Below are 23,627 nucleotides of genomic sequence, written 5' to 3' on the forward strand. Positions count from 1 at the left end.
TAACCAATAAAAATCCTTTGGAAACTTACTTTATCTCAACTGCCAAAGGATATATGCTGGCAATCATGCTCCAAGCTTATGCCCCCTGATATACAACTGAAGGGTCTCATGACAGGTTTTACTAAGTGGTAATAAATGGTGTTTTCTTAACAGAAGCTAGCCCCTCAAGGTCCTGGAAACCTTGCTTCCAAAATTCCTTAAGACTTACATTGTCCCTGACCCTTTCCCAACCTTAGGGTATATAATCAGTTCCCTGTCACAACCCCAGCGCAGCTCTTTCTGCCCTCGGGTCACATTCCCGTGCTCTAATAAAATCACCTTTTTGCACCAAAGACATCTTTAAGAATGCTGTCTTGGCTGTCAGCTCCCACCCACCCCCCTCCAACTTTCACCCCAAAACCTCATCAGTGTTCATATCTTATTCCTAAACTGGCATAGCCCTGGTTAAATTGTTAGGTATTTCTTGGCAAGAGGGTAGTTTTCTAAAAATCCCAAACTACAAAATTGAAGTTGATTGGACTTTGGTAATTTTCAGTAGAATATAACGGGTACTACAGATTAGCAAAATATCCGTCCAGAAAATGTCTTAATCTTGAGCATCTACCATATGCCAAGCTTTCAGGTAAGTGCAGTGGGAGGCGTCCAATCAAGCAGGATCTTCTCCGCACTGTGCGGGAGATACTATGGGCAGCGTGAACAACGCATATGCCATACCGGCAGAAAGGGCCAAGGCCATAGAAGAGTAAGATGAGGTGTAAGATTTCAGACAAGGGGTAATTCAGCTTGGGGGTAGACTGGGGTTAGGGAAAGCTTCTAGGAAGATGTGAGAAAATGGTAGTTTATTTACGAACATGTTTGGTTTCAAGAGATCAGTGCATCAAAAGACAAATGCATTTGTTCATAAGTCTCCATGAGGGTTTTAATTCTAGATGCATTCCCAGAATGTTAAATAGAAAGAAGTACGAATTGATTCTTTGGAGCTTTAACACCAGGCATAGTCTTCTCTTGGCTGCTGTATGTTCTCTGACTGCTCTTCCCAAATGGACAGGTTTTAACTTCATTGAAAAATCAGTTAGGACTAATGACCCCCCTCCAGATGATCTCTGTAGGTATCCTAGGGAATGGTTAATCCTTCTATAGCACTCATGAGGTTGCCAATTACTTTGAAATAAATAGATTTGAATAAGCCTTGAACTCTGTCAGAGAAAGCTGAGTATCCCAAGAGCAAAGTGATAAATTTAAGTCAAAACTTTTTTTAACAGTGGTATCCTGAAATCTGGGCAACAGCCACATGCAATTAAGTAATCTGTTTGCTAATGGACCACGGAGCTCATGGAACTTCATTACCTGTACAGTTAACCCCTTGTTTCCTAATTCCTTCCAAAACCAGGAGAGACAATATCAGAGGAAATGGTTAATCCAGCTATGGGAATCTAGGTATCCAAACTAGTGTTAATTCCAAGAAGACATCCTTAAGATAGTTGTCTCAACTTCCTACCCAGCCCTCTCACAACACACACTTGTACACATGCAGAGACAGACACACTATTCTTAGAAGCAATCAATTTGCTCTTACTGGAACCATGAGCACTCAAATTACTTAGATTCTCAATTTACCCAGCTGTAAGGATGAATATAAAAAATTTTTTTAATGTAAGATGATGGGTACAAAACTCATTCTTTTTAAAAACCACTAGGTTCCAGTGATAACTATTTAAAAACTACAAAAGAAAGAGGAATTTCCCTCATAATACCAAGGTAAATTACTTTGCAGTTAAGAATTATTCAGGAACATCTGGGTGGCTCAGTAGGTTGAGCGTGTCCCACTTTGGCTCAGGTCAAGATCTCACGTTTGTGAGTTTGAGCCCCACATTGGGCTGTCTGCTCTCAGCACAGATCCTGTTTCGAATCCTCTGTCCCTGCCCCCTCCCCCGCCCCTCCCTCATACTCTCTGTCTCTCTCTCTCAAAAATAAACATGAAAACATTAAAAAAAAAAAAAAAGAATGGTGCAGAATCCAAATGATGAAAAGTACAAAGATTTAATGAGAGTTTATATGTTCCTGGATGGAAACATATAGTAAAATATCAATGTAAAATTCCGCCCACATGTTTAAAAATTGTAAACCACAATAGTTTAAGTTCTAGCCCAATTAAAAAAAAATTTAATGTTAATTTATTTTTGAAGGAAAGAGAAACAGAGAGTGAGCAGGGGAGGAGCAGAGAGAGAGGGAGACACAGAATCCAAAGCAGGCTCCAGTCTCCAAGGTGTCAGCACAGAGCCTGATGCAGGACTCAAATTCACAAACCATGAGATCATGACCTGAGCTGAGCCAACTGAGACACCCAAGTGTCCTGATTTAAGCATAATTTTGAAAACTATACAACTGTATTGTAAAATTCAATTGGATACATAAACATAAGAATAGCAAATACTTTTAATTATAGAGAAAAAAATGTAAATGACTTTTGAATGTATTAAAAAGATTACTAAATATCTTCAGTGGAAAATTAGGCATCATGTAGGTATCTGATTTTATGAGGTCTCTATACGTTTTATTGTCTTTGAGTAACTTTACAACTCTTGTAAACTATAGATAACTGTCATGGACTGAATTGTGCCCCTCTCTCTCCCCACATTCCTATGTTGAAGCTTTAATCTCCAGTGTGGAGGTTGGGCTTTTTAAGGAGATAGGGCCTTTTAAGGAGATAATTAAGATTAAAAGAAGTTTTAAACGTGGGGTCCTAACCCAATAGGATTGGTGTCCTTATACAGAGGAGAGACACCAGGAGTGTGCACAGAGACAAAAGACATGTGAGGACACAGCAAAAAGGCTTCTTTCTGTCTGCAAGTCAAGGAAAGAGGCATCACCAGAAACCAAACCTGCAGGATCTTAATCTTGAACTTCCAGCCTCCAGAACTGTGAGAAAATAAAATTTCTGTTGTTTAAGCGCCCCAGTCTGGGGTCTTTTTTTATGGTAGCCCTGGCAGACTAATAATAACCAAAAAATATGCAAATGGAGTATATCTAGTGGATGAACATTGATTTCCCTTCTGTGATGGTTAATTTCACGGGTCAGCTTGGCTAGGCTAAGGTATGCCTGCATAGCTAGTAAAACATTGTTTTGGGGCATGTCTTTCGAGGGTGTTTCCAAAAGAGATTCACATATGAATCAGTAGGCCAACTAGAGAAGATTCACTCTCAATAATGCTGTGGGCATCATCCAATCCACTGATGGCCATATAGAACAAAAAGGTGAAGGAATGGTGAATTCTCTCTCTCTCTCCCTCTCTCTCCCTCTCTCTCTCTCTCTCTCTCTCTCTCTCTCTCTCGTCGAGCTGGGACGTCCATCTCCTGCTCTCAAACATTGAAATTCCTTGTTCTCAGGCCTTCAGACTCAGAAGAAGCTAAACCACCAGATTTTCTAGTCCTCAACTTGCAGATGACAGACTATGAAACTTCTCAGGTTTTGTGACTATGTAAGCCAAGTCCTATAAAAATCTCTGATACATCTATATCTATATATCTTATTGGTTCTTATCTCTGGAGAACTCTGATTAAAATACCTCTTCTACCTATGGAATGTATTTGTAAATTCATTTCAGCATTCCTTCTGCCTTGATATGTGTGACTCATTGAATTTTCTTTCAAACCTGTTGTCACATCCTATTGGTTTCCACATTAATTAATGAGATAATATAAACTCTATCTCTTATGAGATAGAAATGTTAATATTCACATTTTGTCCACATGAGAGTCCTGATTTTACATCTTTAAAAAATTATCCTTTAAAATAATAAGAGTAATGAGGAGAAACTTGCCCTCTATAGATACTGAAATGTATTATAGGTTTCCACCACTATCCAAAAGTAATCCATTCCTGTGAAACTTTTCATTAAGTCAAAATGATGTAAAGTGAAGGAGCAATTACTATTAATGTATTGTGGAAAATTTTTGGAGTATTTCCAGACCTAAAAAATAAACATTTAAAGCCTTTTCTTATACCCTAGGACACATTTTGCTAGTACATGCACAAAATAAACAGAGATAAAGCACAGATGCTCACAGAGTTCAAAGCTATGGCAGCTTGTTGCTGAAACTATATTGACTATAGTTTCCAAGAAAGGAGCTTGATGGTACCACTCTGGCTGCTGGGGGTTTGCACGGCTTCTATAATGGCTTGCTACAAAACGGATGCTGAGTGCAATCTTCTCTTTTCACCTTTTTTTCGTGAAAGTGAAAATCATCTTCAGATTCTGTTTAGCTGCTAAAAACAAGTACTAATGTAGGTCTTTCACAAAAGCAAAGTAGCATAAGAACTTTCAAAAAGTGGGGGATATCTGTATAAAACTATTTTATATAAGACATTGAAACTGATGCATGCAGTGATCAAAAGATCAATACAAGGATTAAAATTTCAGAGGTATCTAAAATGATTATAAATGAGCTGCCATGAAAACAATATTTTTAAAATGTTCATGTCAAGGGACACCTGGGTAGCTCAGTCAGTTAAGTGTCCAAATCTTTTATTTATGTATTTATTTATTTATATTATTATTATTATTTTTTAATGTTTATTTTTGAAAGAGAGAGACAGAGCATGAGCAGGGGAGGGACAGAGAGAGATGGAGACACAGAATCCAAAACAGGCTCCAGGCTCAGAGCTGTCAGAGCCTGATGCGGGGCTCAAACCAGACCCATGAGATTATGACCTGAGCTAAAGTTGAACACCCAACTGAATGAGCCATCAGGCACTCAAGCATCCAACTCTTCTTGATTTCCACTCAGGTTATGATCTCACAGTCTTGGGACCAAGCCCCGCATTGGCACTGTCAGTGCAGAGCCTGCTTAGGATTCTCTCTCTCCCTCTCTCTCTGTTCCTCCCCTGCTCATGCACATGTGCTCTCTCTGTCTCAAAATAAATAAATAAACATTGAAAATAAAATGTTAGTTTCAGGGTGCCTGGGTGGGTCAGTCAGTTCAGTCAGGTCTGATTTCATGGCTTGTGGGTTCAAGCCCCACATCAGTCTGTGCTGACAGCTTGGAGCCTGGAGCCTGCTTTGGAGTCTGTGTTTCCTCTCTCACCCTATCCTACTCACACTCTGTGTCTCTCTCTCTCTCAAAAATAAATAAAAATTAAAAAAAATTTTTTTAAATAAAATGTTAGTGTCAATATGTGATGGGGATTAAGGAGTGCACTTATGATGAGCACTGAGTGATGTATGGAATTGTTGAATTGCTATTACCTGAAACAAATATAACACTGTATGTTAACTGTACTGGAATTAAAATTAAAAACAAAAACAAAATGTAGAAACAACAAAAATAAAAATAAAATAAAATTTTTGTGTCACTAGCAATAAAAAATGCATGTCAAGTAATAAAACTCCCCACAAAGAAAAACCCAGGACCAAATTCAGAAATTCTTCCAGGGGCACCTGGGTGACTCAGTCAGTTAAGCATCCAACTTTGGCTCAGGTCATGATCTTGCAGTCTGTGAGTTCAAGCCCTGCATTGGGCTCTGTGCTGATGGCTCAGAGCCTGGAGCCTATTTTGGATTCTGTGTCTCCTGTCTCGGTCCCTCCCCAGCTCATGCTCTGCCTCTCTTGCTCTCACAAATAAATATAACATTAAAAAAAAAATTCTTCCAAGAACAAAAAAGAAAAGAAGGTAATACGTTTTAACTCATTCAAGAGGCTAGCATTATAGTAAAACCAAAACGAAAGACATCACAAGAATACAAAACTATAGACCAACATTTCTTGTCAATATAGATTAAAAATTCTCAACAAATTACTATCAAACAGAATCTAGCAACATAAAAAAAAAAAAAAAAAAAAAGAGAGTCATACATCATGTCAAAGTGGGATTTATTCCAGAAATGCAAGGTTGGTTAAACACAGGAAAATCAGTCAAAGTAAAACACCATATTAACAGAACAGTATATAGGTTAAAAAACCAGGATCATCCCAATGGACATTTAAAAAGTATTTAACATAATCCAACACCCTTTCATGACAAAAACAAAAAACAACAAACTAGGAATAGAAGGGAACTTCCTCAACTTGATAAGGACATTTATGAGAAACTCAAAGCTAACATAATACTTACAATGGTAAAAAAAAAAAAAAAAAAAAAAAATAGAGAGAGAGAGAGAGAAAGAAAACTTGCCTCCTAAGATCAGGAATAAAACATAGATGTTCACTCTTGCCACTTCTACTTAACATTATAGTTGAAGTTCTAGGGGCGCCTGGGTGGCTCAGTCAGTTAAGCATCCAAATTTGACTCAGGTCATGATCTCATAGCTCATGAGTTCAATCCCCACGTTGAGCTCTGTGCTGACAGCTCAGAGCCTGGAGCCTGCTTCAGATTCTGTGTCTCCCTTTCTCTCTCTGTTCTTCCCCTGCTCATGCTTTGTGTGTGTGTCTCTCTCTCAAAAATAAATAAACATTAAAAATAAAAATAAAAAAAACCATAAGATTCTTAGAAGAAAACATAGGTGAAATCTTTGCAACCTTGGATTAAACAATGATTTCTTAGATGTGACGCTAAAGACACAACCAACAAAAGAAAACAGATAAATTGTACTCCATCCAAATTGAAAACTTCTGCACATTACACTATTGAGACAATGAAAAGAGCCCAGAGAATAGGAAAAAGTATTAGTAAGTCATGTATGGTGAGAATCTACTCTCCAAAACATATAAAAAGCTCTTACAACTCAACCCAACTTAAAAGTAGGCAAAGTATTTCAATAAACATTTTTCAAAAAATATATATATATAGAATAGTGAATAAGTACATGAAAAGATGGTCAACACAGTCATTAGGAAATTGCAAATCAAAAGCACAATGAAATATCACTTCACACCCATTCAGATAGGTATAATTAAAATTTTTTTTAATGTTTATTTATTTTTGAGGAGAGAGAGAGAGAGACAGAATGTGAGCGGGGGAAGGGCAGAGAGAGAGGGAGACACAGAATCTGAACCAGGCTCCAGGCTCTGAGCTGTTAGCACAGAGCCCGATGTGGGGCTCAAACTCATGGACCGTGGGATCATGACCTGCCCTGAAGTCAAACGCTCAACCCACTGAGCCACTCAGGCACCCCCAGATAGCTATAATTTTAAAAAACAGAAAATAACAAGTGTTGTCAGGCTGTGGAACAATTGGAACCTCTGTACATTGCTGATGGGAACATAAAACTGATATAGAAAACAGTCTGGTAGTTCCTCAAAAAAGCAAACATAGTCACTATATAACCTAGCAATTCCATTTGTACATACATATACAAAAGAAATGAAAACATATGGTCACATAAAACATATATCACATAAAAATAAATCAATGAATGTTTATAGCAGCATCATTTATAATAGTCAAAAAGTAGAAACAACCCGGGGCGCCTGGGTGGCTCAGTCGGTTGAGCGTCCGACTTCGGCTCAGGTCACGATCTCATGGTCAGTGTGTTCGAGCCCCGCGTCAGGCTCTGGGCTGATGGCTCAGAGCCTGGAGCCTGCTTCCGATTCTGTGTCTCCCTCTCTCTCTGCCCCTCCCCCGTTCATGCTCTGTCTCTCTCTGTCCCAAAAATAAATAAACGTTAAAAAAAAAAAAAAAAGTAGAAACAACGCAAATATCTATCAACTAGTGAATGGAAAAACAAAATGTGGTATGTTCCTACAATGGAATATTACTTGGCAATAAAAATAAGTGAAGTACTGATACATGCTAAAACATGGATGGACCCTAAAACATTATGCTACGTCCAAAAAACCAATAGAAAAGCCCACATATTGGGGTACCTGGGTGGCTTATTCAGTTAACATCCAACTTCAGCTCAGGTCATGATCTTGCAGTTTGTGGGTTTGAGCCCCATGTCAGGTCTGTGCTGACAGCTCAGCTCGGAGCCTGGAGACTGCTTCAGATTCTGTGTCTTGCTCTCTCTCTGCCCTTCCTTCACTTGCACTCTATATCTCTCTCTTTCTCAAAAATAAATAAACATTAAAAAATTTAAAAAGAAAAGAAACAACCACATATTGTATGATATCATATATACAAAATGTCCAGATATTATGGATATGTGTATCCACAGATACACAGAGCAAATTAGCAGTTGCCAGAGACTAGAAGAAGAGAGAAATGGGGAGTGACTGCTGATGGGTATGGGTTTGTTGTTATTGTTTGGAGTGATGAAAAACCTCTGGAATTATAGTGGTGATAGTTGCACAACTTTATGAATATCCTAAAAACATATTGAATTGTAAACTTTAAAATGGTGAATGTCGTGGTATATAAATTATATCTTAGAACAAAGAAAGAAATGCATGCTAGGATAAAAATGAAAATTTTCTCCCCTAAAATTGAAAGAAAAAAAGAATTGATATTAGCCAGAGTTGTCAAGGATGAGGCAAACTGGAGACTTCATGAACTGATAGAGGATAAATTATTGTAGCATTTTGGAAGTGCTGTTTAAAAGTATGTGCATTGAGTCCTTCAATTTTTGAAATTAAATTTCATTTCAGCCAACAAGTTTTGGTGCAAGAAATTTAAAGAAAAATATCATCTATGTATATGGTTGGCAGCCTTGGTGTTCATTATAACACCATTCATTAATAATGGAGAAAAAAATGAGAGATCATCTAAATAAAAGTGAACAAATTAATTTGAATAAATCATATTCATACAAACTAATGTGTTCCATGTAACTATATGGATACTCCCAAATACATATTAGAATGAGATATATTAAAATGTTAGTACTGGGGCGCCTAGGTGGCTCAGTCGTTTGGCCGACTTCGGCTCAGGTGTCATGATCTCACGGTTCGTGGGTTCCAGCCGCGTGTCTGGCTCTGTGCTGACAGCCTGCTGGAGCCTGCTTTGGATTCCTCTCTCCCTGACCCTCCCCTGCTCACACTCTGTCTCTCTTTGTGAAAAATAAACAAACACAAAAAATTTTAAAAATAAATAAATTAATAAAATGTTAGTACTGATTATTTTGGGTGGTCAAATTATTTTTATTTTATATAAATAACCTCTGGCTACTTACTATCACATAAAACTTATAATCTAAAATTGCATCTTGTTTATTTACTTGTTTTCTTATTTATTATCAGTCCCTTCACTCCAATAGAAATGCAAGATTCTTTATAGGAGGGATCTTTTTACCCTAAATATTACTGTATCTTTGGGCCTTGTGCACTAAGCAGGACCTGAACAAATATTTACAAATAAATGCATGCATTAACATCATTTTAAAAAGTTGTTTTTGAAAACTACTCCTCATCTACATTATATATGGATGTGGTCAATGACTGTGGAACTCTATATGCTGTTTTTTAATGCAATCACACTATACTTATTTCCTTAGAAAATCTCACTAACATGCAGAAGTGAATGTATTCTAAACCCTAGTACACCAAAAACAATTTTATCATTTCTCAAGTCATCATTATGACTATCAGCTGTGATATAGTAGAGTGAGCCACTCTATTTTATTTCCAAAGAGGTAATAAAAAGGTTATTGTTTACCTTCTATGCTCAGGTAGAAGATTCTGATCTCACCAGAATAATGTTCCATGCTTTATGTTGACTTCATGTCCTTGATTTTGAAAAACAAATAATAAAACAATAAACACCCCAAAATTCCTGAAATAGCCAAGGCTTAATTGTGTTACATTTGGCAATTTTTATTCTTTTTTTTTTTTTTTTTTTAAGAGAAAGCAGAAGCAGGGAAGAGGGGCAGAGTGAGAGAGAGAGAATCCCAAGCAGGCTCCACACTCAGTGCAGGGCCCAACATGGAACTTGATCCCACAACCCTGGGATCATGACCTGAGCCAAAATCAAGAATTAGACACTCAACCGACTGAGCCACCCAGGCACCCCTGGCGATTTTTTTTCTTAAATATTGTATTGTCACTCTAACTAAATAGCCAATCTATAGTCATTCACTGTTTTCAGGCATCTATATGACTCTGTTAATCAAGTGACTAGTCTCTTCTCATCAACTCTTTGATTTTGCTTTCCCAAATTCAACCCCTAAGTTCAGAAAAATTAAAACTTCATTATGGGCAAAGGAATATGAAGTAGTTCGTAGAAAAAGAAATATAAATAAAATATATAAATACATACTAACTATATAATCTTTTAAAATATATAAATGAAATATAAAACATTCGAGTAAAAGAATTGCACATTAAGAATGAGATATATTGCTCTACTTCTCAAATGGGCATAGTCAGAATGTTTAATATATAGCATTAGAGAGTAGGAGGAAACAGGCACTCTCTTGTCACAGCTGGTGGGAGATCAAATTGGCAATAGCATTCAATATTTGAAACACATATGCCTTTTAACCCAGCAGTTTCTTTTCTAGGAATTTATCCTATACACATAGTCATATATGTGTCCAAAGATATATGAACATATGTACTTTAGCTTTGCCCTTGGTTGCAAAAGATTGGAATTAAGCAATAAAAAGGGTTATCAATAGGGGCCTATAAAAGAAATTATAGTACAGTCATTAATAATTTTTTTTTGAGAGTCCATCACTACCAGATGCAATTCTGGAATGAACTACTTAAGTTTGTTTTTTGTTGTTTATTTTTTGTTTTTAAATGAAGTCAGTCTAGGGGCTCCTGGGTGGCTCATTCGTTTTTGCATACAACTTTGGCTCAGGTCATGATCTTAAGGTTTGTGAGTTCCAGTCCCACATCAGGCTCTCTGCTGTCAGCACAGAACCCTCTTTGGATTCTCTCTTTGCCCCTCCCCTGTGTGTGTGTGTGTGTGTGTGTGTGTGTTCTCTCTCTCTCTCTCTCTCTCTCTCAAAAATAAATAAACATTTTTAAAAAATGAAGTCAATCTATATGTATGGCTATGGAATGATCTCCAAGGTATATTGAAAATGTGAAAAACAGGGGCGCCCGGGTGGCGCAGTCGGTTGAGCGTCCGACTTCAGCCAGGTCACGATCTCGCGGTCAGTGTGTTCGAGCCCCGCGTCAGGCTCTGGGCTGATGGCTCAGAGTCTGGAGCCTGCTTCCGATTCTGTGTCTCCCTCTCTCTCTGCCCCTCCCCCGTTCATGCTCTGTCTCGCTCTGTCCCAAAAATAAATAAACGTTGAAAAAAATAAAAAAAAAAAAAAGAAAATGTGAAAAACATAAGATATGCTGCCATGTGTATAGCGTGCTTTCATTTTCACGATGGGAAAGACAGGAAAACATGCATGCACCCACAACATACATGCTTTTATAGGCATAGAGTATTTCAGGAATGTCTGTCTCTGGGGAGAACTGGGGACTAGAAATTGCAAAAGAAGACTTCTTAATTGTCCTGTTTTTGTACTACTTGATTTTTAATCATATGCATGTAACTACCTTTTCCCATTTAAATAACATATTTTAGAATATATATAGTAAGAAAAATATGATAACTTGATATGAAATTCCTTTAAAAAAAAAAAAGTAAATGCACAGGGTGCAGAATGTAAAGATGCTGTGTGTCAGTCATCTCTACCTATAACCTGTGGGATTCCAGGGCACAGCTCCCTGGTGACGTCTGCACTCCCTAGCTCCCTATAAGAACACACGGTTAATAGAAATCAGTAGGGCGAGTAATCTCCAAAGACACTAAAATAACTGGGCTTTAAGAGTAGATATTTAATGACCAGATGATTGGAGGTTACAATTCCTCTGAACTGTAACAGATAACATCTGGAAATTTACATCTTAAAGGGACACTGACAAGATAGATGGTTTGCAAGACTGGGCAACTCTGATTACCATAATCATGTATTGTGGTAATCATGCAAATTCCCATGTAGCATCAGGTTCTTTTATTCAAAGACAAAATTAGAGTACATTACAACAGGAAGTTACAGGAACACTTTTTCCTTCTGTTCTCCAAATAGAGTATCCACTCAGGACTCTTCCTTTGTTAGTCTTTCTGGATACAAAAGAAAAGATCACTGTAGGGGTCTTCCATCTTTACAATTCAAAGATTCTTTCTCCTTCCTTGGAAATACTTTTTATTTTCCCAGAAATCTTCCCAAACATTTAACTGTAACCTGACCACATATGGTCAAAAAGCAATGCATACCAGATTTAGAAATATTATAAACTCCGGGGCGCCTGGGTGGCGCAGTCGGTTAAGCGTCCGACTTCAGCCAGGTCACGATCTCGCGGTCCGTGAGTTCGAGCCCCGCGTCGGGCTCTGGGCTGATGGCTCGGAGCCTGGAGCCTGTTTCCGATTCTGTGTCTCCCTCTCTCTCTGCCCCTCCCCCGTTCATGCTCTGTCTCTCTCTGTCCCAAAAAGAAATAAACGTTGAAAAAAAAAAATTAAAAAAAAAAAAAAGAAATATTATAAACTCCAACCCACCCAAACTGGCCGATTATAGAAGTTCTTATTTGTGTTCAGAGGACAGGATTGAATATTTTTTTCTTTCATCAGTGAGGAAGCATCAGCTTTGTCTATAGTCCAAGTGTACTATAACCTCAGCCAAAACTATGACTTTGTAACTCTCCAGGCAATGACCTCAAGTCTGACCTACAGGCAATCATCTCCTGGGATGAAAAAGGTCATTTAAACATCTCAGCCCCTAGTCACTGGGAGAGTACAAAATTTTATCTCAAATTAGTATTCTTAAGGTTAAGGTCTTCTCACAAAATTAATACAGAAAGAATGAGTAATGATTAAAAAAAAAGAGAGAGAAAGAAAAAAAGAAAGGAAAAGAAAAAGAAAAACTGGGACAGGAGTTCACTAGACTTGAAAATTTCAAATGTTTTGTCAATATTTCTTCTATGATAAAAATATATTTCATTATAGGTGAAGGGGATTAAGAGTATACTTAATCATGATGAGCACTGGATAATGTATAGAATTGTTGAATCACTATATTGTATACCTGAAACTATTATAACACTGTGTGTTAATTATACTGGAATTAAAATAAAATAAAAATTTAAAAATGTATTTCATTAGGGGTGCCTAGATGGCTCAGTGGGTTATGCGTCGGAGTTTTGATTTCGGCTCAGATCATGATTTCATGCATTGCGTGATCAAGCGCCCATGTAGGGCTCTGTGCTGACAGTACAGGGCCTGTTTGGGATTCTCTCTCTCTCCCTCTCTCTCTCTGCCCTTCCCCCACTTTCTCTCTCTCTCTCAGAATAACTCAAGAAACTTTTAAAAAATGTATTTCATTAATTTTAAACTTTCGAGAACATCATGCTTTCTGAAAAGCTAATGTTTTGGCCAATAGTTTACTAATCGAGAAATGAAATTATAGTGAAGATTCAATTTAGAACCACTGCAACTCAAAAAGACTGAGCTAAAGTTAATGCACTTACTACTCATGCAAAAGGCTAAACAAACTTGGAAAAACATTTTGACTATTACAAAGACAACTATTTTACAACCTTCGCATTACACATATACACAAATAGCAAAAGAATACTAATTTCCAGTACTGCATCTCTCTACTTAGCGTGTCTATTTCGAAAAACAGTTTAAGGTAACTTGTCTATTGAAGACAAAGAGTTCAAAATTATAAAAATAAGCAGGCAGAACTAATTGTACCAGAAGCTAGATCTTTACATTAATCAGTCACTGAATTATCTCTAATCTTCCTGCAGACAAGGTAATGAGAAAAAACGAGACGTGTTCTAAACTTTGTGCTGTTTGATAACAGATCACTGAAAAGTTCCTGACTGGCATGAATTCTTTACAAACCTGTTAAGCAGCGTCTTATAAAATGAGCAGTGAGTAATACAAGGGCCAATGTAAGTGAACTGTAATTTTACCAAAGATTAAGAAAATGTTCTTCAGATTGCCTTAATAAAGCAGAATTCGACATTCAGTCATAACTCTGTAAAAGCATTTCTGTAGGGGATTCAAAAATGTATTTCAGGAACATTGTATTCTGTTGATCTAATTTAAACTAGGACAGATTTTAGATAATTTGGAAAGGTGGTTGATTAATATGTTCCTTAAGTCTTCTCTCTTAAATATCAGTTATCTTGAGTTCAATTATATACTTATTATTATCATTTTTACAACAGTAAGAATGTTCATGACAATAAACACAAAGAAGGAAATATTGTTGCGGCAATTATCATTTAGTAACATTTTGCTGGGACATCCTTCTTAGATAAATGGATAAGGATAGAGATATGTTTTGGGTTTTTTTGGCTTTGTTTTTCAAAACTGGGCCATACTGAACCCACTTCTATACCATTATTATTCATTTGCCAGTGTATTATGAACATTTTTATATGTCATTAAGTATTTTCCTGTAAGTTTGTTCTTAGTGCCACCACATTATTCCACTGCATGGGTATACCAAAATTTATTTAATCCACTGTAGACATTTAGGTAGTTCTCACTGTTTAAATTATATTTTATTGCATAATTCTGGTTACTTCTTAGGATCAATTCCTTGCATTTATTTCCTTTCACAAGACTCCTTGAACTTGTAATTATTTATGTAATGTCTATTCACTGATAGAATGTGATTTCTAGCCCTTGATATAGGAAACATTCAATAATACCTTTGAATAAATGAATATTTTCAGAGTTTGGGTACATTGTATCAAGCTGGTTTGGAAAAGTTGTGTCAATTTGTACCTTTCCCAAAAGCATGGTGAGAATCCCCTTTTTCTACATTCTCTTTATCTCGGGTATTATCTTAAATGCAATCATTGAACTATTTGACATGGAAAAAATAGCAGTTCACTGGTGGTTTAATTTGAGCTTTTAAAGTTATTATAGAAAATGAACACTTTTTTCATGAGTTTATTGAACATTTATATTTTTTGTTTTTTGATTCATTAGTCTTAAGTGTGGTAAGTACTGAGGCACAATCATTTCAATGTTATCTGAGAAGTGCCCAAAACAGCAAATTCAAAGCACTGTTTGGTCTGTTACCAGATAGGCTATAGAGAGCTTGTGCTCTCTCACTCTCTCTTTTTCAAAATCAGTTAAATATATATATATATGTATATATATATATATATACACATATATATACATACATACATACATACATACATACTTTGACCAATTTTTTTGGTCAATTATTTTGCCTTAATTTTAATTTATTTTTTTCTTCTAAAGTGTTTGTTTCCCCTCAGAGTTCCCTGTTCATTTCTCTTCCCCATTTCCTGATCCACGTAGAATAAATTCCAGTGTGCAATCATAGCCACATCACTGGTATTAAGTACTCTTAATGACATCAGTGTGTAGGCTGCAAAAAGTATCTAACTTTTGAGAGGGGTTAGTCATGCAATTTGTGTGGCCCTGTCTTCACTTAAAGCCATCAGATTAAAACAAAACAAAACAAAACAAAACTACATCACTCATATAAAGCAATATGATACAGATTTCTTTATTTTTTGCAGTTGCTGAAGGGTATCAAATCTCTGGAGAATCTACGATCTAATTCACACCCATAAATCACAGGTCATGGCTTCTGATGGGTGGTGGAGTCAGTGCCTAGGGTTAGCTCATTCTGATGTTTCTAGAGCTCTTCTTATATTAAGATTAACACATTCAAAGATAAATGTAAGCTAACAATGCAAGACTACTGTCCACAGGGTATTTTCAACATCACTGTTCACACATAAAATGAAAAGGGAGTATAATAGCAATTGATGATACTGAAACTGAACTTTTTAAGAATCATAGAAAAAAAGAAAGACTATGTGTTTGAGGTATTATATAGTTGAGGCAGGTCATCTTGCATGGGGTAGATCAATAAGATCTGTTATTGCACAAACCTCAAGTAGACCCTCAGGATTTCCTGTTGTCAGGAAATCCAACCATATTGTATAGGTCCATCAATTCTTTTAATCTCTAAGACCATTTAAACATTTCTTTTTTCTTGAACTTCCAACAACCCCCACTTTTAGTTCACACCTTGTTTGTTTCTTATTTTACCAAAGATGATGAAATCAATCAGAATATAATTCCTTACCTTCCCACCACGAAATAACCAACCTACCTATATCTGCTCTCATACACTCTATCTGGCCCCAGACCTGTCTTCTGCCCCCTCCCACCTAAGCCTTGGGTCACATTTCCTCTTACTTGAAGGAATTTTCACCAGCATCACTTTTCCTCCTTTTCACTAGATTATTCCCATCAGCATAAAAATATATAGATCCTTTTCCTGTCTTCAAAAAAGACCCTCTCTTGCCTTGACTCCACACCACTTTTCAGATACTACCCATTTTCTGCTTCCTTCTACAGCAAAATTCCTAAAGGGCTGTCTAATGTTTGTCTCTTCTACTTCCACCCATTTGTTTCTCTGTTTTAGACCTTTGATTTCATCTATTGCTTAAGCAACTGTATGACAACAAAAGTAATGAATACAAAAAAGGACTTCACCCAAATTCCCCTAGCCTCAGACATCAGTTATCCTCGTTTGTGTTCCCTTCTTATTTTGTTCATTGGCTAATGTTTATTTATGCTTTGCACTCTTGCAATCATGGTCTAGGGATATTTTTATATTCTATTCTCCTTACTTGCCATCATAATTTCCTATCTTTCTACATTATTTACAGAATTCATATTTTAAGAATTAAATGTCATCAAGTTGATATGTGTATACCTCATTTCGCTACCCACTATTCCGGGCCATTTAGATGGTGTTTTCCCACTGTTACAAATATGCTGTGGTAAAATACCTCATGTACATAATTTACTGATAACTTTTGTGTGAATTGTTTCTTCATGTATATGGTAGAAGAGTCATTTAAAATGTGGTGTAAGTATCATGCGAAATACTGGCTGATATTCTATCTACTATGGAAAAAGTATAAGACCCTATATAGTATCACATCGTGTTGGAGCTGGGATGGGAGGATGGTTGCCTCATCTTTCTAGTTATACCTCATCACTGTTACTCATGGTTTTTGATATATTCCTATCAATCTTTGAACTCTTTTTTATTTTCTGTTACATACATGAAATGTTACAGACTTACCTTTTCTTGCCCCAGTCTTGGAATCAAATATATCTTCAAAGACCTCTGCTTTTTTTTTTTTTTGGTTGGTTTTGTTTTATTATTATTATTATTATTATTATTTATAGATAATATTATTTAGAAACTGAGATCTAAACACTGGGTATGCTCAGTGTTGCAATGACACTGTTCTCAGGCCTTCTCAACTGAGAGAGCTAGGAAATATACGTCTACATATATGTGTGTGCACACACATATACACACATGCTATGGAAAGCACGAAACCACTGGTATATTTATTCTAATTTTATAACTACAGGGTTTATTTCAGTTTTATCCCTTTCCATATTTGTATCTTCTTATTCTAAGAGTAGGAAACCTGGCTCCCATTAACTCAATATATTTGTTTGTTGGATCAACCCTCCATGTAATCAGTCTCTTCTCATCACCACTGTCCCCTGAGAGGGCACTCTCCTCACCTCATTCTGCCTGCAATATCCCACGTTGGGTGATTTCTCCCTTGTACAGATGCTGTCCTTATCTTGCTTGGACTCCACTTCCATACCACTGCTACCACCCCTACTCCATGCAGATGTTTTTCTCATCCCTCTTGAGCTCCACCTCCTTGTGCTGGGCCACTAACATCCACTCTCCAGTGTGAATGCTTACTTTTGCTCAACTCTACCTATTGGCTTTGAGACCAAATTATTTAGACAAGAAAAGAAGCAGGCAGGCAGGCAATTAGAAAATAAAGTATACACACACACACATATATGTGTGTGTGTATATATATATATATATATATACATGTATAATACATATATATGTATTTTTTGTGTGTGTATATGTATATATTCTAATACTCCCACTTCCACATTTAATGCCTTTTCTCTTATTACTTCTTCTATTATTTTTTTTTCTTATTACCAAAACAAGATGTACAAGTAACACAATGCTGACAAGTGCAGGGGAGAAAAAAACTTTTACTCTTCCCTCTAAGGTTCATTGGAGACCTGAAACTAAACTGACAGAAGACAGATTAACAGGAGATAAATCATATGTTTCTTCACTTATGTTAATATTTTTAGGTGCAAAGTGGTTCCATAGAAAGGAGAGGAAAATCCAAAGAGGCAGTTAGACCTGGGGGTGTATGTATCATTTTAACAAAGGGCAATAAATTGTGAAGAAGTGAATAGACAAAGGAAAAGAGGGTTTGGGCTCCTAACAGTGGTAAACTGTGGGAAGATGCTTAGGAAATTTATAGGTGATAAGAGTTGTCTAGTAAGGGTTGTTGTTATTATTTCTAGCTTTTCAACACTATATGAGCCAGGAATTTGGTTTAACAGGTAGACTTGATTAAAATCCTTCTTCCTTCACTTACTAATTGCATCACCTCAAAACAAATTCACCTGAGTCTCCATTTCCTTTTCTATAAAATGGGGAATATAATAGTATCTCATAGCTATTTTTAAAGGAGAAAATGAAATATTATATACAAAGAATGTAGTACCTGTACATAGTATTTGTTTTGTTAATTTTTCCTCACTTTCCTCAGCTGTGAAACAGGCATACTATAGTATCCATCTCAGCAGTTTCTTGTGAGGATCGAGTTATTCCATGTGAAGTGCATATAATAAGCACTCAGCAAATATTAACAATATGATTATCAACTCTAAACCAATACAGAGCTGTCTGATTGATAATGAATTATTAATTAAAGCCCAAAAAAGTAAAAGACAAACTTAGTATTTATTTATAAACAGGGAAAAATGCTTTAAAAAACTTGCAAATGTCTCTATAGGAGCCAAGGACAGGCTGCCTTAAAATGTGCCGCTTTGGCATATTGATTATTTTGAAGTAAAAGTTAGTTAAGGAACAGCCAGTACACGGGGGAACATTCTGATCCCCTTTTGTCTCCAAAAAGCAGAAAATAAATATCCCATATGAAAGGTACTCTCCCTATACCAGGAGGTAAAGAGACATCCTTTTCACCAGAGATAGGGAATTTGGAGCTAAAAAGGCTGTATAAACAAACCTTGTTACTTTTACTCATTTACTACCTCAGCCCAAATTCTGTTTAGAATTCTTTATTAAGTGGAGCTCCCAAACATGTTTCCTTTGTCCTCTTAATTCCTCACTTACTGTTTCTTTGTCCAGAAAGTATAAAAACTGCCTGCCCTTGGTCATTTCTTTAGATCTCAATTTCATTATTGGGCCTCCACGAGCACGTAATTAAACTTTGGTCTTTTCCTCCTGTTAATCTGTCACAAGTCAGTTTAATTCTTAGACCAGCTAGAAGAATCTTGAAGGGTAGAGAAAATTTTTACTCTGACAAATTTATTTGACCCAAATATTTGAAGCTAAGAAGGATTATGTGTCTAAGCTTCAGTTTACACTGGTGAGTTTCTGGAGTTGTACTTTTTATTTAAAGTACAAAGCCCATTTTCAACCCTGCCATTAATTCTAGTTCTTAAACCAAAATAACAATACTTTTTCATCTATATTTCTTAGAATGAAGAAAAGTAATATTTTTCCCTTTACTCGTTCCATATTACTCTTTTTATTTAACTGTCACATATATTTTGAACTAAATTCTCGTATCTTTTAAATTCTAGTAGTAGGCATTTGGGACCTAGGCCAAATATTCATTGCTCCTTAGTTTAAACATCTTGAACAACTTTAAAGTGGATTCTCTTCCTATTCTTTTCCATCTTATTCTTTTCTCCAGGATCCAGATTCTGCAAGTCTGGACATGCCCTCCTAAGCGCAGCCTTAGGCGAAGTGAAGTGATCTAGGGATTTCCCCTACTGAGCACAAAACTGAAACTTCTAAAAACTCTCATCTTGATTTCTTTCCACATTCATTTTCCATTTGCCTTTCTGGCACACTGCCCCCTCTTTAGCAAACTTGCTATCCTTCAAGTATCTCCAAGATGGGACCTACAGTTTTCTGTGCCTCTTATGGCCATGGCAGCGTTACACCCTCTCTTCTGAAAACCTCTTTGTTTCAGAGGGTCTATTCTTTGGTTGGAGGCATCCACTGCCTCAAGGAGGATTAGAATTATTAAAGCAGGAATGCAAAAACAAAGAAACAATTATTGTTCAGCTTTTATGTTTCAAGAATACATTGTGAAACCCAGAGCTGGAACAATAGTTAAGAAAGAAAAGACAAAGTCAGGGCTTTTTAAAAGAGCAAACATGTTTTTAGTTCCAAAAAAGCTAGTTTTAAGTATCAGTAAGAAGAATCCCCTAAATGAAATTTAACAGAAACAATATCTTGTAGAAAAAGTAGATGAAGAACCACCCAGGCCACAGACTAGAAAAGCATTGCTCCAGCAGAGGAGATGAAAGTGACTCAGAGGAAATGGCTGGCATAAGGGTCAGAAAAGGGGCTTGTTATACTTCCTTATGGGATTGAAACCCCTGGGGACAATTGAAAAGAATCTACCAAAAAGTTTTCAAAATACCAAGACTGGGGTATGTCCCAAGATGTATCTCTGGGATGGCAGTAAGCCTCAGAAGAGCCATACACACCTTATTCCCTAGCAAGTTACAATGCATAGTCAGTGCTTTCCAGGCCCTGGGAGGAAAGAAAGGGTTGAGAGAGAAAGAAAGAGAAAAAGGAGAGAGAGAGAGAGAGAGAGAGAGAGAGAGAGAGAGAGAGAAAATGGGCTGCATGGCTTTCAGGGTAGGATGCAAACATGCTACCCTGGCTGCATCTGGGGATCAGATGAGGTCTCAGTTGATCAGTTATGTCTCAGTTGATGATGGCCACCTGAAAACCAAATGGAATAGCACATCTGTGTGGCACAAGTGTCAGTAACTGCTGATAAATGGAGACTGCTAGATGATTGAGTGGTAGACCCACTATCTAGAACACTGGCCTAATGCCTGGATACCTTAGAAGCTTCTGCTAGTAGACACTGTTGGTCTTATCCAATCCTCTTTATTTGACCACTACACCATCCTCAGTTGTTGTGAGTGTTGGCTGATAATAGCGCACCCTTTGGAGCCACCCCTCTCCAGAGAATTGTCCTCATTAAGGAACTACCAAAAATATCTGGGAGGTCACCTCCACCCCATCCCAACCAGCAAATCAGTGGTTGACTGACATGGGTACAAAAAACTGTCTCTCTTGCCTCAGGGGTGTCAACTTTATGGTGTCATTCACAGTCCAGGGCTCACTGGCAAGCCAAGGCTAGATTTCAGCAGAAATCTCATTGTACTTAGCTTCTTCCTGAGGTATCCTGCTTAATTTCACCTCCTTACAACTTTCTTCTTCTTCTTCTTCTTCTTCTTCTTCTTCTTCTTCTTCTTCTTCTTTTTTTTAAAGTAGGCTCCTTGCCCAATGCAGGACTTAAACTCACAACCCTGAGATCAAGAGTCACATGCTCTGACTGAGCCTGCCAGATGCCCTTTACAACTTTCTTCTATGAGCACTCCCTCAGTCACTTCCAGAAGAATCTCTGCTTCAGGCTCTGCTTCTAGGGAATCTAACTAAGACACTCCCCCAAACAGATGTCACTTTGGAAGAACTGAGGGGCTGGGGAAAATTTTTGAATGACTGACCAAGTGTAAATTTGAAATAACTAAGAAACTTACTGAAATGATTGAATTTACTGGAGTCAACTAGATTATGTTTTGAGACCTCAGGTGACACATGTAGGAGAGGAAAAACTTTTTTTATACCCTCTTAGGTTTCATAGCTGGGGGTTCTATGAATTAAACTGACAACAAACAGATTTAACAAAAGGAAAAAATATAAATTTATTAATTTTAAGTGCAGGGGACTTCCTTTGGGAGTGAATATCCAAAGGAGTGGTAAGATTTGAGCTTATATACCATGTTACTATGAGGAGGGGCAGGGGGCACTTCTGGGAGAACAAATGACTTCCTAGAAGGGAAGGCAGAAGGCATTTACAGAAACACAGATGTCTTTTTTGGAAGATAAAAGGACCCTTAGGAGAACAGATGGGTTGGGGCGCCTGGGTGGCGCAGTCGGTTAAGCCTCTGACTTCAGCCAGGTCACGATCTCGCGGTCCGTGAGTTCGAGCCCCGCGTCGGGCTCTGGGCTGATGGCTCAGAGCCTGGAGCCTGTTTCCGATTCTGTGTCTCCCTCTCTCTCTGCCCCTCCCCCGTTCATGCTCTGTCTCTCTCTGTCCCAAAAATAAATAAACGTTGAAAAAAAAAATTAAAAAAAAAAAAAAAGGAGAACAGATGGGAGATATGACAGTTTGTGACAATATTTGAGTGTGGTGTCAACTTTTCAGCTTCTCTCTGGGAAGAGATTAGAATTGCCTCTGGGGACACTTATGATAGTTAAGCTCAAAATAATTCTTTCTGTTTAATTTTTAAAATTTTATTTTAGAGAGAGAGAGAAAATGAGCAGGGGAGAGGGGCAGAGGGAGAGAGAGAGACGGAGTCTCAAGCAGGCTTCATACTCAGTGCAGAGCCCAATGCTGGGCTCGATCCCAGGACCCTGGGATCATGACCTGAGCTGAAATCAAGAGTCAGACACTTAACGACTGAGCCATCCAGGTGCCTCTAGCTCAAAGTTATTTATATGTCAAAAGGTAAAGACTAAGTTTAGTTATAAGAAATTTAGAATGTTACATTTCCTTCATACCAGAGGTTATGCTATGAAGCATTGGCCCTGTTATACCTAGAAGACCCTTACTTCTCTTCTTTCCCTGTTGAAGCTCTTCTCATCCTTCACTGTCCAGATCAGCTGCTGCTTCTCTACAGCACCCACTCTCTTTATTGGCATGTTTCTAGTGTCACATCAAAATACAAAGACCAGGAGAAGTGGACAAAACACAATACAAGACAAAACTGAGTGCATTCCTTTGCCAGGAGAGAAAGAGCCATGTCACTCAAGAAGTAACTTGAACAGGAATTTAGGACAAAAGGTAGGAGGAGGCACAGAGGAGGAAAAGTAACATTTTAAATTTCTTATAACTAAACTTAGTCTTTACCTTTTGACATAAGACAGAGGAGGAAATTCACCAATGAAGCCTGAGTTCACACTCTGGTTGGCTCACAAGGTAGATTGTGAGTTCTTCTTTCCAGCTGATATCACATTGGCCCTGTCATGGCAGGGAGCACCAGTTCTCAGAGCTCCTACAGCTCTTGCAGTTCTCAGAGAGGTCCAGGTCAGAGTACATTGGGCTTTCTAGCATGTTCAGGTTTGCATGGTGGAGCCTTGGCTAAGTTTTTTCTTTAGTTGTAGTTAGTAGTGCCCATGTTTGCCTTCTTCACCAGACTGGAAGCTTGTCAAATGAGCCCCAAGTTCTCATGCAATTTTGCCTCTTCCTACAAAGATTAGCACAGCGGTTTGTTCACAGAAGCTGCATAATAACTGGTTAGCTGTTTCTTGCACAACATAGCCTCAACAGTGGCTGCCATATAGCTCCAGAAGGTTGATGTGAAGCGGGATCTCTGTTCTCTCAGATCAGAGGAAGGCTCACTTGTCTTTTATTAACCCTGAAGAAATTATCAGCATCACACTACCTAAAACGCGGAGTCTGGCCCAGGCAATACATTTCAACGGGATGAAAAAGGGAATGGTAGCAATAAGATCTGGGAGGTGCAGAGTGAGCAAGGGATCCAAGTACTGCGGGGGAAGAACAGACAGGTCATTGCCTCCCTGGCACTAGTTTGGCATCATGGTCTATTGA

The 23,627-nt window shown here is 37.6% G+C and overlaps 1 protein-coding gene across 11 annotated transcripts in view; it reads right to left on the bottom strand.

Moving 5' to 3' along the window:
- Positions 1-8,965: 8,965 nt before the first annotated feature.
- BBS12 (Bardet-Biedl syndrome 12) overlaps positions 8,966-23,627 on the bottom strand; it is a 71,246-nt gene continuing 56,584 nt past the window's right edge. For 9 of the 11 annotated variants that reach the window (XR_005790049.1, XR_005790048.1, XR_005790047.1 and 6 more), the window contains one exon: positions 22,438-23,262. The gene's annotated coding sequence lies outside the window, so the exon portion shown is untranslated. Of the gene's footprint in view, positions 9,599-11,812; positions 11,938-22,437; positions 23,263-23,627 lie in introns of those variants that run through there. The other 2 variants (XR_005790052.1, XR_005790050.1) reach the window with 2 other exon arrangements.

The sequence above is a fragment of the Herpailurus yagouaroundi genome, unplaced genomic scaffold (assembly GCF_014898765.1).
Source record: "Herpailurus yagouaroundi ecotype Mexico unplaced genomic scaffold, PumYag 28, whole genome shotgun sequence".
Taxonomy (NCBI): domain Eukaryota; kingdom Metazoa; phylum Chordata; class Mammalia; order Carnivora; family Felidae; genus Herpailurus; species Herpailurus yagouaroundi.